Here is a 14,935-nt window from a genome sequence, read left to right as displayed (position 1 = left end):
TACGTGCTTAGGGAAAAGAACTTGCATGACATCTATTGTCCATCCCTCCCGTGGCAGCGGGGACCAAAAGGATACTACGGGATATTAAGGTTCTCCTTTTAATAAAGAACCAGAACAACGCATTAGCACTTGGTGAGCACATGAACTCCTCAAACTATGGTCATCACCGGGAGTGGTTCCGGTTATTGTCACTCCAGGGTTGTCAGATCATAACACATAGTAGGTAACTACAACTTGCAAGATCGGATCTAAAACACACATATATTGGTGACAACATAATAATTTCAGATCTGAAATCATGGCACTCGGGCCCTAGTGACAAGCATTAAGCATGGCAAAGTAGTAGCAACATCAATCTCAGAACATAGTGGATGCTAGGGATCAATCCCCGTCAAAACTAACTCGATTACATGATAGATCTCATCCTACTCATCACCACCCAGCGAGCCTATGAATAGATTACTCACGAACGATGAAGAGCTTCATGGAATTGGAGAGGGAAGAAGGTTGATGATGACGATGGCGACGATTTCCCCTCTCCGGAGCCCAAAACGGACTCCAGATCTGCCCTCCAGATGAAGAACAGGATGTGGCGGCGCCTCCGTATCACAAACGCGATGAAATCTTCTCTCTTTATTTTTTTTGGGACAAAAAGGAATAAATAGCGCTGGAATTGGGGGCGGCAGAGCCACGTGAGCTCCACAAGCTTGGTAGCCGCCACTTGGGGGGGGGGGCAACAGGGCTTGTGGCCCACTCGCACGTCCCCTCCGGTGGATCTTTGCGCAGGTATTTTTCATATTTTCCAGAAATATTCTCCGTAAATTTTTAGGACGTTCCGAGAACTTTCATTTCTGCACAAAAAGAACACCATGGCAATTCTGCTGAAAACAGCGTCAATCCTGGTTAGTTCCATTCAAATCATGCAAATTAGAGTCCAAAACAAGGGCAAAAGAGTTTGGAAAAGTAGATATGATGGAGATGTATCAACAGACACACGAAAAGAAAATGAGAAAAAGAAAATAAACTAGCATGTATGATGAAGTGGCAAAGTGTGAACACCGGCTAACAAAGTGAAAGCATAAGCAAGAATGTAAAGTCGGTGAGAAACACATACTCCCCCAACCTTAGGCTTTTGGCCTAACTTGGTCTACTCCCAAGGAGGGAAATAACCAGTTCCGGGGTACTACGGAGTGGACTGAGGATGCCACTGCTGTTTGATCTCCTCTGGCTCCCACTGATAAACTGGCGTCTCGTACTCGACTCGCGGCTCGGGCACGGGCACCTGTGGTTGGGCTAAGCCCCAATATGCGTAGATGTCCGAGGCATAATAATGTACCTGCCTGCATGAAGATTGAACAAAGAAAGAGCAGGCAAAGTAATAGTCTCACGAGTACCCTGACTAAATACGAGGTTATAAATCATCCTTCTATTTATATCTCTATCAAGAAAGTCATGGCGAACCATGCTATCATAATCTAGATATCTCTTAGGAAGAAGAATCTCTTCTGCCTCGTCCAGTGTAATAGGTATCTCAAAGTGTCTCGCAAGACGGGTAGCATAGATACCTCCATAGACAACACCTTTAGAACGGTCCAGGTTCAACCGTTGAGCTACTATAGTGCCCAAGCTATAAGTTTTATTGTTATAAAGGACTTCGCGCAAAACCGCAAGATCTGGGGAACTAAGTGACCCAGCCTTCCCACGGCCAATCAAACATTTTCCCACAAATAATGAGAAGTACCGAAGCACGGGAAAATGTATGCTAGCAGCTCTAGCGCAAGACACTCCTCTCTCCTCTCCTACATCAATAGTACCGATGAAAGCTTCCAAGTCCCGTGGACGAGGTTCATGAATATCCCCAACGTAAGGTAATTTGCAAACATTGCAAAAATCCTGGAGTGACATGCGCTAGGGGATATCATAAAGTTTATACTCAACCATAGGAGGATTCTTCCTCGGATAGAAGTTAAAGCTTCGTACGAAGATATTAGTGAGGAGGAGGTATTGCGGACACTTATCTTCAGCGAAGGCGGTAAGGCCTGCGTTCTCCACCAAGTGATAAAAGTCCTCATAAATTACAGCGGCGCGTAAGAACACGTCATGTGGCCACTCGCACGCTCGAACTTCTGCGACTCGAGGGACCAAATACTTGGGCTTCTTCTCACTCCCATCATCCTTGGGGTCATGGCTTGACGAGCCTCTTAAGAACCTCCTCATCTTTTCCCTTTTCTATCTCTGAAAATTTCTAATTTTTTTAGTGATTCTAAGGAAAAGTGAACAAGGCTCAACGAAACTCATAGCAACTACTCCAACAAGTGCCTAGAGGCCATATTACGCATCAAAACTACTTGGGACCAGCTAAAATTAGCACCCAAAGCTCAAGAACATGGTCACCAAGGCAGCAAAAATACGCGGAGTATAAGGCACTACAACAAAAACTAATTGGACCAATGGAGGAGTCACTTACCAAGGAGTAATTTCCCCAAAACAGTTCGGAGAACGGTGATTTGAGCAAAGAGATCGAAAATCCCAGCAAGAGGAGCAAGAACACGGGTTTGAGCTGCGAAACAATTTTTTCTAGAGGTAGGAGAACCAGATGAGAGCAAGAATGAGTGGAGGGGGTCCCTGTGGGCCCCACAAGACTGGTTGGCGCGGCCAGGGGGGTGCCCGCGCCCCTAGGGCTTGTGGCCCACTGGTGTGGCCCCCAGACAAGCTCTTTGTCTCAGAATTTTCCAAACATTCCAGAAAAAATCATACTTGATTTTTAGGACGTTTGGGGAACTTTTATTTTCGGGGTACTTTTCTACCGGACGCTAAAACAGAAAACAGGGAAAACTAAACTAAATCTATCAATTTTCTTCTAAGCAACCTAAAGTGAAAGCTTGGAACAGATGTTCGTGACTCCTTGATTCATCCATCTCATGGTCATCGAAAGAAATCCGTCAGTGAGGTTGATCAAGTCTCTTTAACAAACCTTCTCGAATCGCAAAAGAAGATGGAGAATTTATGAACAGTCACTAGGTCACCTCAATGGGATGTGTATCTCCCCAACAAGCAAATCATACTTCATCTTGACACGAGGAGTAGGGCATTCAAAGCTCCCGATAAGAATCGATGAAGTTTTTTCGATAGCATTGATGCAATGTACTCGATATTGTTTCTTCGGAAAGTGCACCGTATGCTCATTACCGTTGATATGGAAAGTGACATTGCCTTTGTTGCAATCTATAACAACCCCTGCAGTGTTTAAAAAGGGTCTTCTGAGGATGACAGCCATGGCATCGTCCTCGGGAATATCCAAGATAACAAAGTCTGTTAAGATAGTGACATTACCAACCAGAACACGTACATCCTCGCAAATACCGATAGGGAAAGCAGTTGATTTGTCGGCCATTTGCGGAGAGATTTTAGTGGGTGTCAACTTATCCAATTCAAGCCTACGATAAAGAGAGAGAGAGGCATAACACTAACACCGGCTCCAAGGTCGCATAACGCAGTTCTAACGTAGTTGCCTTTAATGGAGCAAGGTATAGTGGGCACACCGAGATCACCTAGTTTCTTGGGAGTTCCACCCTTGAAGGTATAATTAGCGAGCATGGTGGAAATCTCAACCTCAGGTATCCTCCTCTTATTAGTCACAATATCTTTCATGTACTTTGCATACGGAGACATCTTGAGCATATCCGTCAAACGCATTTGCAGAAAGACAGGTCTAATCATTTGAACGAAGCGCTCAAAATCCTCATCATCCTTTTTCTTGGATGGTTTGGGAGGAAAGGGAATAGGTTTCTGAACCCATGGTTCCCTTTATTTACCATGCTTCCTAGCAGCGAAGTCATTCTCATCGTGTCTTCTATTCTTAGGCTGTGGGTTATCAAGATCAACAGGTTCAATCTCCACATCCTTATCATTGCTAGGTTGAGCATCTTCATGAACATCACTATTGATATTATCATTAGGCTCATGTTCATCACCAGATTGTGTTTCAGCATCAGAGACAGAGGCATCGTTTGGACTCTCAGGGGTAGCAGCAACAGGGTTTCTAGCATGTAGGTTCCTATCAAAAGGAATATCACTCTCATCAAACCTACGCAGATAATTTACTTCTACTACGTGTATCGGGTTATCGAGACCATGGATCTCTTTGATAGGTGGTAGATTTTTGACATCTTCAGATTTAATGCCTTTCTCTCGCATAGATTTCTTGGCTTCTTGCATATCTTCGGGACTGAGGAATAGGATACCTCTTTTCTTCGGAGTTGGCTTAGGAGGTGGTTCGGGAATAGTCCAAGCATTCTCATTGCACAAGATGTTATTCAATAGAATCTCAGCTTGTTCTATGGTTCGTTCCCTAAAAACAGTGCCGACACAATTATCTAGGTGGTCTTTGGAAGCATCGGTAAGTCCATTATAGAAGATATCAAGTATTTCATTCTTCTCAAGAGGGTGATCAGGCAAAGCATTCAGTAGCTGGATGAGCCTCCCCCAAGCTTGTGGGAGACTCTCTTCCTCAGCGTGAGGAAAGTTGTATATTTCCCGCAAGGCAGCTTGCTTCTTATGGGCGGGGAAATATTTTTCAGAGAAGTAGTAGACCATATCCTGGGGGCTACGCACACAACCAGGAGCAAGAGAACTGAACCAAGTCTTAGCATCATCCTTTAGCGAGAAAGGACACAACTTGAGCATGTAGTAGTCTTAGCATCACTATTCCTCACTAGTGAATAGGGTGGCTATATCATGCAGTTTGGTAAGATGGGCTACAACCATTTCAGACTCATAACCGTGAAAAGGATCAGATTCGACCAGAGTGATTAACTCACGGTCGACAAAGAATTCATAATCCTTATCGGTCACAAAGATAGGCGAAGTGGCAAACTTTGGGTCGTATTTCATCCTAGCGTTCAGAGATTTTTCTTTCCACTTGTGCAGTAATTTCTCAACATCATAGCTATCCTTACACACAAGAAAGTCCTCAGCTATCTCTCCATCCATAACATAACGCGTATGAGGCATATCAGACAATTCAGGCATAGTAGCAGGTTCTACTTCAATAGTATCAGCGGTTTGAGAAGTATCATCACATCTAGAAGCAACTCTAGCAATATGTGCATCAAGGGCACCTAGTGGCAAAGCATTATCAGGCATAGTATCATCAGGCATAGTATCAAGCATAGCATCATCAGGCATAATATCAAGATAGCATCATCATAAGCATCATGGACATCAGAAGTAGCATCATCAAGCACATGCGACATATCAAGATTTCTAGCAGGAGGTGATGTCGCAAACTTACTCATAACTGAAGGTGAATCAAGTGCAGAGCTAGATGGCAATTCCTTACCTCTCCTCGTAGTGGAAGGCAAGGTTTTAGTTCTTGGATCTTTCGGATTCCTCATAGTGACTAGCAGACGTCAATCCCAAGTGACTCAGAGAATATAGCTGTGCTTCCCCGGCAACGGCACCAGAAAAAGGTCTTGATAACCCACAAGTATAGGGGATCGCAACAGTTTTCAAGGGTAGAGTATTCAACCCAAATTTGTTGGTTCGCCAAAGGGGAAGCGAAAGAATATTCTCAAGTATTAGTAGCTGAGTTTGTCAGATTCAACCACACCTGAAAAATTAGTGTCTGCAAGCAAAGTATGAGTAGCAAATTAGTATGATAGCAACGGTGCCAGAAACGATGTGTTGACGGCAGACTATTCCTAACTGTTGTATCAATGGCGCCAGTAGGTTGCACGTGAGCGAGTAACTATTGTTCCCCGACAACAGTGTCGGAAAAGATCTTGCAACAAGTAACATCGAAGTAGCAAGGAACAGCAGTAGCAGCAGCAGCAAAGTAACAGTAGTAGCAACAGTAGCAGTAAAGTGGCCCAATCCCTTTTGTAGCAAGGGACAAGCCTAGACAAGTAACATAGCAAGGACCAGTAGTAAAAGACTCGTAGGCAGTGGATCGGTGATGGATGAGCATGACAGATGTGATTCATCATGTAACAGCTATAACACAGAGAGATATGTAACTAGAGCCCGCTCGTCAATCTAATGTAGGCATGTATTCCGTATGTAGTCATACGTGTTTAGGGAAAAGAACTTGCATGACATCTATTGTCCATCCCTCCCGTGGCAGCGGGGTCCTAATGGAAACTACGGGATATTAAGGTTCTCCTTTTAATAAAGAACCGGACCAACGCATTAACACGCGGTGAATACATGAACTCCTCATACTATGGTCATCTCCGGGAGTGGTTCTGGCTATTGTCACTCCGGGGTTGCCGGGTCATAACACATAGTAGGTGACTACAACTTGCAAGATAGGATCTAAAACACACATATATTGGCGACAACATAATAGGTACAGATCTGAAATCATGGCACTCGGGCCCTAGTGACAAGCATTAAGCATAGCCAAGTAGTAGCAACATCAATCTAGAACATAGTGGATACTAGGGATCAATCCCCATCAAAAACTAACTCGATTACATGATAGATCTCATCCAACTCATCACCGTCCAACAAGCCTACGATGAGATTACTCATGAACGATGAAGAGCATCAAGGAATTGTTGATGGAGGAAGGTTGATGATGACGATGACGACGATTTCCCCTCTCCGGAGCCCGAAACGGACTCGAGATCTGCCCTCCAGATGAAGAGCAGGAGGTGGCGGTGCCTCCATATCGTAAAACGCGATGAAACACTGATTTTTTCTGGGCGAGACGGAAGATATAGATCTGAGTTTGGAGGTGGTGGTGCCACGTGGGCCCCACAAGCCCTCACGGCACGACCTAGGGGGGTAGTCGCGGCCTATGGGCTTGTGGCCCACTGGCACACCTCCTCCGGTGGATCTTTCCGCAGCTATTTTTCTTTTATTCCAGAAAAATTCTCCGTAAATTATCAGGACATTCTGAGAACTTTTATTTCTGCACAAAAACAACACCATGGCAATTCTGCTGAAATATCGTTAGTCCGGGTTAGTTCCATTCAAATCATGCAAATTAGAGTCCAAAACAAGGGCAAAAGAGTTCAGAAAAGTAGATATGACAGAGACGTATCAGGTAGTAAGAAAAGAAATACTAAAGCTCCTGGAAGTGGGTACTATCTATCGTGTTGCTCATAGTGATTGGGTGAGTCCGGTGCATTGCGTCCCTAAGAAGGGAGGTATTACCGTTGTCCCTAATGATAAAGATGAATTGATCCCACAAAGGATTATTACTGGCTATAGGATGGTGATCGATTTTAGTAAATTGAATAAGGCCACTAGGAAAGATCATTACCCTTTGCCTTTTATTGACCAAATGCTAGAAAGATTGTCTAAACAAACACACTTCTGCTTTCTAGATGGTTATTCTGGTTTCTCCCAAATACCTGTTGCACAATCTGATCAGGAGAAAACCACTTTCACCTACCCTTTCGGTACCTTTGCTTACAAACGTATGCCTTTTGGTTTATGTAATGCACCTGCTATGTTTCAAAGATGTATGATGGCTATATTCTCTGACTTTTGTGAAAAGATTGTTGAGGTTTTCATGGATGACTTCTCCGTTTATGGGTCTTATTTTGATGATTGCCTCAGCAACCTTGATTGAGTTTTGTAGAGATGTAAAGACACCAACCTTGTCTTGAATTGGGAGAAGTGCCACTTTATGGTTAATGAAGGCATCGTCTTAGGACATAAAATTTCTGAAAGAGGTATTGAAGTCGATAAGGCTAAGGTTGATGCCATCGAGAAAATGACATGCCCTACAGATATCAAAGGTATAAGAAGGTTCATTAAGGACTTTTCTAAGATTTCTATGCCTCTTACCAGTCTCTTGCAAAAGGATATTCCTTTTGTTTTTGATGATGATTGTGAGGAAGCCTTCGAAATACTTAAAAAGGCCTTGATAACTGCGCCTATTGTTCAACCACCTGATTGGAACTTACCTTTTGAAATCATGTGTGATGCAAGTGATTATGCTGTTGGTGCTGTTCTAGGACAAAGAGTTGATAAGAAGCTGAATGTTATTCACTATGCTAGTAAAACTCTAGTCAGTGCCCAAAGAAACTATGGTACTACTAAAAAGGAGTTTTTAGCAGTCGTGTTTGCATGTGAAAAGTTCAGATCTTACATAGTTGATTCCAAAGTCACTATTCACACTTATCACGCTGCTATTAAGTATCACATGGAAAAGAAAGATGCTAAACCTAGACTTATCAGATGGGTTCTCTTGCTATAAGAATTTGGTTTGCATGTTGTCGATACTTCAGCATCTCCAAATCAGCATTATTTTCTAGCAAGTTGAGAGCAAGCAAATGACACCGAAACATGGATTTCTATTGCAACCAAAATTACCAGAGGCTAGTATACACATCCAAAGGCATATCTCTAGTTGACAACTTATTCATATCATGAACGGAATAAATCCCACAAAATAATCAAAAGGGCAACATGGCAAAATATCATGCGCACTAACTTGCTCAAAAACTAAAACTAAATGCACAGTTAAATTCTATGGATTTTTCTACCCCGAAAACATATATAATATGTGGGGTTGCAAAAACAACAATAACGCCACGTGAATATGTGAGAATACGTACTAAACACGATATAATAAGCTAGTGATGGAACCTATATGCAAAAATATGCAAACACTACTCTAAAATACATGGCAAAAGTTCCCTAAAAACATGAGCATTTTATCTACGAGGTTTGAGCAATCCGGACACGCACAAAAATAAATACGGGACGAACCCCTATTGGGACAACATGCAAAACTAGGCATATGGCAAGTCAAATCACTTCAAGCATTCATGCAAGTTGCAAAATATTAATCTACGAAAAAATCTACACAACTTTCATATATAACTCATCGCGATCCGATACACGGTTTAAAATCTACGGGCATTTTAAAAACATGCAATTTTCTGGACTTAAATAAATCACCAGAAAAATACTAAATCTAAATGGGCCGAAAATGTGCTTGCGCAATTTATTAAACAGCGCCCAGGGCGCGGGATAGGGCTGCGGGTGCGGCTCACCTTGGGCCTCGGCCTAGATCTGGAGGTGGGCCGTCGGTGCTGGGCCGAAGGGGGACGCGGGACCTGGGCCGCGGGGAGGAGCCGAGCTGGGCCGGCTCGGACCCTGTTGGGCCGCGGTTGGTGGCGAGCTCTGGCGAGGCCGGTCAACGCTCGACCGCCTGGAGCTCCCGCTCCAGATTCGATCGACCACGAGGCCAACGACGACGGCAGGCCTCTGGCGGGGCGACTCGGGCGACCGGCTGCGAGCGGGATTGGTCGGAGGGGCACGGGCGAAGCTTGGGCGGCGGCGGCTCCATCCATGACACATCCTACGGGGAGAGAGGGAGAGGGAAGGTTGGTTAGGAGATAGAGAGAACATAGGAGGAGAGGTCAGGGTCTGGCCTTGCTGTGGGGAGCTGCTGGCCGAGGTCCGGCGGCGGAGCGAGGCGTGGAGGCGCGCTCCAGTGCCACCAAGGTGGCCGGCCGGCATAGGGTTGAGCTCAGCTCCCCGGCGTTGGAGCAGGTGGCGGCTCGTACGGGAGCTCGAGCTCCCTAATGGTGGCGGCGCGCACGGGCCTGCTCGGGCCCCGATGTGCTCGGCGGGCTTGCCCCGGGTCCGGGCGGGCCGACGGCGCTCGATGCGGGAGACATGGGAGAGAGAAGATGTGCGGTGGCTAGAGGTTGGTGGGCACGGAAATCGAGACACACGGCTAAGGTTTCCATTAGGGGCAGGTTAGTGGTGTTTAAATCGGAAAGGGGCTAGGTTAGAGGGTTTTGGGGGTTTTTCGACCCTCCGATCGTGATCGGACGGTCCGATCGGAGAGGCGGGTTAGGGTTAGCTGTGAAGAGAAGGTTAGGTGGGGATAAGAGGGAAAACGGGCGCCCGACAACGTATTTTTAAAACATCGAAAAACGCCTGACGATAGACCGAATACGGTGCCGTTACGGTCGACCGTTCGGGTACCAAAGGGACTCCGATTGCGACGAAATTTGACAAGCTGCCTACCTATATCTAAATAGGACTGCACGCCAAGTTTCAACCCAATCCGATAATATTTTCTAGACACTTTTAAAAACAATATTTTACCGATGTCGCGGGCGCGTGCGTGTGTTGTTGGTCTCAAAACGGTCAACGTTGATAACGGAGAGAACCACAACTAAACGGATGCAATTTTGAAAACTGGCGGCCATAGAGTGCCGATGCAATGCAGATGATGCGCATGATACGATGATGAATGCAACTACCAAATAAATCACACGATGACAATGGAATAAAAGGGGAATCTTCTGGAACGTCGGTCTCGGGCTGTCACAACTCTCCTACACTACAAGAGGATCTCGAACCGAGATCCAAGAATGAAAAGGGGAAGAGGAAGAGAAGCAAGAGGTAAAACTTAATCGCTTCTTTGACAAACGAGTGAAACCAACGATCCTTGAAGGTTGCAAAGCGATGAGGAATGATATGAGAAACAAGCAAGAATTCACAGAAAATTTCGGCAACACTTCGGTAGGAAAAGGGGACAAAATTTCGATAAGATGGACAGATCTTGAGGAAATTCACAACAAACTCAATTAAATTGAGCAAGGGAACAAAATGATTTCGAAAATAACAAATGATATATTGAAGAGAGCAACATCACAAAGCCTCCGTTAGCTAGAATAGAAATTAGCTCCGGGCAAAAAAGAACGAAGAACAAAATGAGAACTACTACCACAAGAATCTTGAAGAACATCTTGAGACAAAGAACTGATATCATGAGCCACTCCGGAAGAAGAATCCAGATCACTATGAACAAGAATAAGAATTATGTTATGCTTATCCTTCATCAAGTTTACTTGATGACACGCAACGGATTTAGCATACCACTTATTATTCTTAAAATGACTGAGGAGAGATATATGAGCACAAACTTGAAGAAGTCTTCAACGAAGCACCAGTAAGAATGCAAGCGAAATGGATACCAAGAATGCATGGAGACACATGAGAATGAAGAGATCATGATCCACCTGAGAGAAAACTCTAACAAGGCACCAGAATAACTGAGAGACGAACGAAGAGTAAACAATTGAGAAGAACTTGAGGATGAAAGCTGAAAGCTGAGAACGAAGAAGTCTTCTGAAATGATGGCCTTCGAAGGATCGAGAAATGAACACAACATTGAAATGCACCGGATAGCAAGAAATGGATTACTCATGATTGGGAACTATCAAGAAGGTGGTACAAAGCTGAAATGATGAGTCTTGAAGAGAATGAACCAAGATTTGATAGAAACAGTCCTTCGGTCTCCAATGGAGAAAATGATGAGAAGAGCACCACCAAGAACTACTGATACACTCCGGAATAATGAAGAACGAAATGTTGAGCCAAATATGAGAATTAATTTCATTGATCTTGAAGAAGGAATAAGACTGATGAAATTCATACTTACGTCATAGTTGAAAAATAATTAAAGATCTCCGGAAAGATTACAAGAACGAGAAAAGATCCTCGGAAAGATCATGTGGGTTATGGGCCCACTCAAAGAAACCACCGTTGAAAAGATTTCTCAGAAAGGGAGATATTGCACTGGTACAAATAAAACTAGATGAGGTTGAGCACCTTGAAATAATTGGAAGAATTGAAAACAAGAACTCTAAGACATCTTCAACGCTCCACATAGAATAGAGAGAAATGACAACAAGAGACTTGATAAGAATTTCCAACATAGGAAATAATTACAAAGATGAAAAGGATATGATGAACATGAACAATTAAATTTAATTCACCGGAAAAGATGACAAGATTGAATAAAGATGAACATGAAGCTCGTGAGAATCTTCCCAATGAATCACCAGATAGGACACAGAAGAGAAGATAGCGGAAGCATTGATGAAAAGAAGGCACTTGGATGAATCCAATCACCGAAGAAAAGGGCGGGAGGGTGGGGAAAAGAAAGACCACTTGGGATAGATGAGACAACTCCAGAAGAAAAAAGAGATTGATCTTGCAACATTGGAGAGGATAGAATTCACTTAAAGAGAAGCACACCGGGTGGAAAAGAATTGACATAACAACTCCGGTTGACAAGAATTGATAAGACAACTTGATTGAGAAAAAAGAATTAGCATCCCCATAAAACACGAGAACATCTCTTGGAAGGAAATGAATTCACCACTTGACATCGAAGCAACTCGAATTACCATATTACAACAAAACAAGGGGTGAGGCTTATGAAACAAGCCAGAACAAATTCATGAGAGAGATTTCGTCTGATATTTTCGTGGACAGTATGGCACGGGCTCAATCCTTACAGTAGCCATCCTATGCAAGGCAGTGCACACGACATACGAAGCGTCCCCGACTCGTAGCAAGCTACAAGGACTATTTAAGACACAATGAGAACCGCTGTAAGTCGACCGTGAACAAACGAATCCACTAGATGTCGAACCCCAACCTAACATCATGCATTTGTTGGAAGATTGTCCTATAAGTAACTACTTGAATTACCACCTAAGAACTCCCGGAATTTCTGGTAATGCAATCTGGTCCACGGATACAAGGAGTAATATATCACTCAACTCTTATACTAACCCGTCCAGTGTATCACATCCGTCAACACATAACCAGAATCTCGGAACTTCATCTATTTCAGACAGTCGTAATCACAACGATACAAAGTATGGCGATACATCCGGAACTCTCTGCACCAGTACTGGGGAAGCCGGACTCCTCTCGCCACTACTAGTATTGAAGTAATTTCGAACATCCTTTGTCCTGACATACTAAGAAATCTGAATGATAACGATGCGCTAGAGAATCCCCTGGAGCTCAACTCCCCGGAAGAAATCAAGTCAGACAGGAGGCACCAAGACAGAACTCCGTCACATCGACATCATATAGATTCCAAAAATATCCGCGTGATCATAAAAGAAAATTGAGTGAGAAGAGGAGTAGAACTAAATCATTACGGCAAGATTCCTCACCAGAGCATAGAAGAGGAGAAAAAACATTCCTACTCTACGATATATAACTAGACTCAAAGCAGTTTTTCATTAGACTGGACTCGGCCAAGTCCGATCAATCAAGGGGCTCCTAGCTCGGTACTACTCTGATACCAACTTGTAACGCCCAAGATGCGACCCTATCCTTAATTTGGCACGAGGGCCTCATCAGGGATAGAAGCTCATCTTGTCGTTTTGCAAGAATGGATATCATTACAAGTACATGTACTGAAGAGAAGAGTATATGGAATTGGCTTACACTCGCCACAAGCTACATCAGAGTCACATTAGTACAATACATAAATATCATGAAGAAGAGCAGGGTACGACTACGGACGAAAACAAACGAGAAAAGAACGAGGTCCATCCTTGCTATCCCAGGCTGTCGGGCTGGAACCTATCCTAGATCGACGAAGAGTAAGAAGAAGAAACTCCAAATGAACAATCAACGCGCTCGTGTCAAGTAACCTTTACCTGTACCTACAACTGGTGTTGTAGTAATCTGTGAGCCACAGGGGACTCAGCAATCTCATTTCCAAAGGTATCAAGACTAGCAAAGCTTACTGGGTGAGGTAAGGTTAAGTGATGAGGCTGCAACAAGCGACTAAGCATATGTGAGGTGGCTAACTTACGAGTACAAGAATAAAGAGGGAGAAGATCTACGCATAGCGGACGTGAACTACTCATGATCAAATAAATGATCCTGAACACCTACTTACGTCAAACATAACCCCACCGTGTCCTCATTCGGAGAAGGAACTCACGAAAGAGACAGTCACGGTTACGCACTCAGTTGGCACATTTTAATTAAGTTAACTTCAAGTTATCTAGAACCAGTGTCAAACAAAGTTTCCACGTTGCCACATAACCGCGGGCACGACTTTCCGAAAGATTTAACCCTGCACGGGTGCTCCAAATAATCCATCACAAATTACCACAAGCCGCATAGAAATCCTCGATCACGAAACTCGCGATCTCGTCGGACTCCTTAGTGGAAAACCTCAACTCTAAGATTACCCAAAGCATCACCGGACTCCCGATGCACAAGACATTCGTCAAAGATAAAACTAATCCAGTAAGGCCACCCGGCATGTCGACGATCCCGATAGGAGCCGCATATCTCGTTCTCAGGACATGACAGATAAGCACAGTGTATGGTGGCCTGATAGACATCTCCTGAGTTGCCCCGGGTTGGCCCCGCAAACGGCTCTAGTTTTGGACCAGCACCATCAGCACTGCCCCTGTATTATGTAAAATTACTCCTCGGGTTCATGACGCCCTATGCATTTCAGTATTAACAAAATTATTATGTTGGGCAAATGTAGTACCAATGTTGGGCCTTGCCAGACCAGCTTTAATGTAAAACGAATTATCAAGGAGGTCCCCATAACAACCCCGATCGTGTTAGGAGCGCTCAATTATGGAACATAACACCGGTAGCCGAAACTAAGGGGGCAAAGGTGGAACAAAACACCAGGCTAGAAAGGCCGAGTCTTCCACCTTTTACCAAGTATATAGGTGCATTAAATTAAATAGCATTTAATAGGGTGATATAACAAGGAACCCATGTTATCACATGGAAGCAACTGCACCTGCAACTAGCAACGCTAACACATGGTTAAGCAAGCGGTAACATAGCCAATCAGTGGTTTGCTAGGTTGTGAACAGGTTGAAGGTTTTCATGGCAATGTTGGGAGGCTGATATTTAACAGGTAGTAGGCAACGAGACATAACGATAGAAACGGTAAAACTAGAAAGGCAATGATAGTAATGGTATCTGGGGAAATGGTCATCTTGCCTGAGGTCCCGCTTGCAAGAAGAATGACTCCGTGAAGCAGACGAACCGATGTAGTCGAACGGGTCCTCACTTTCTGACACGCTTGCGGAACTCTATCGAGACGAAGCAAACCGGAAACAAGAATCAACACACGATATACACCACACGATGCACAACACATATG

This window comes from Hordeum vulgare, chromosome 2H (assembly GCF_904849725.1).
Source record: "Hordeum vulgare subsp. vulgare chromosome 2H, MorexV3_pseudomolecules_assembly, whole genome shotgun sequence".
Classification (NCBI taxonomy): Eukaryota; Viridiplantae; Streptophyta; class Magnoliopsida; order Poales; family Poaceae; genus Hordeum; species Hordeum vulgare.
The sequence above is the reverse complement of the archived record's forward strand: the minus strand, read 5'-3'. Positions refer to the sequence as shown.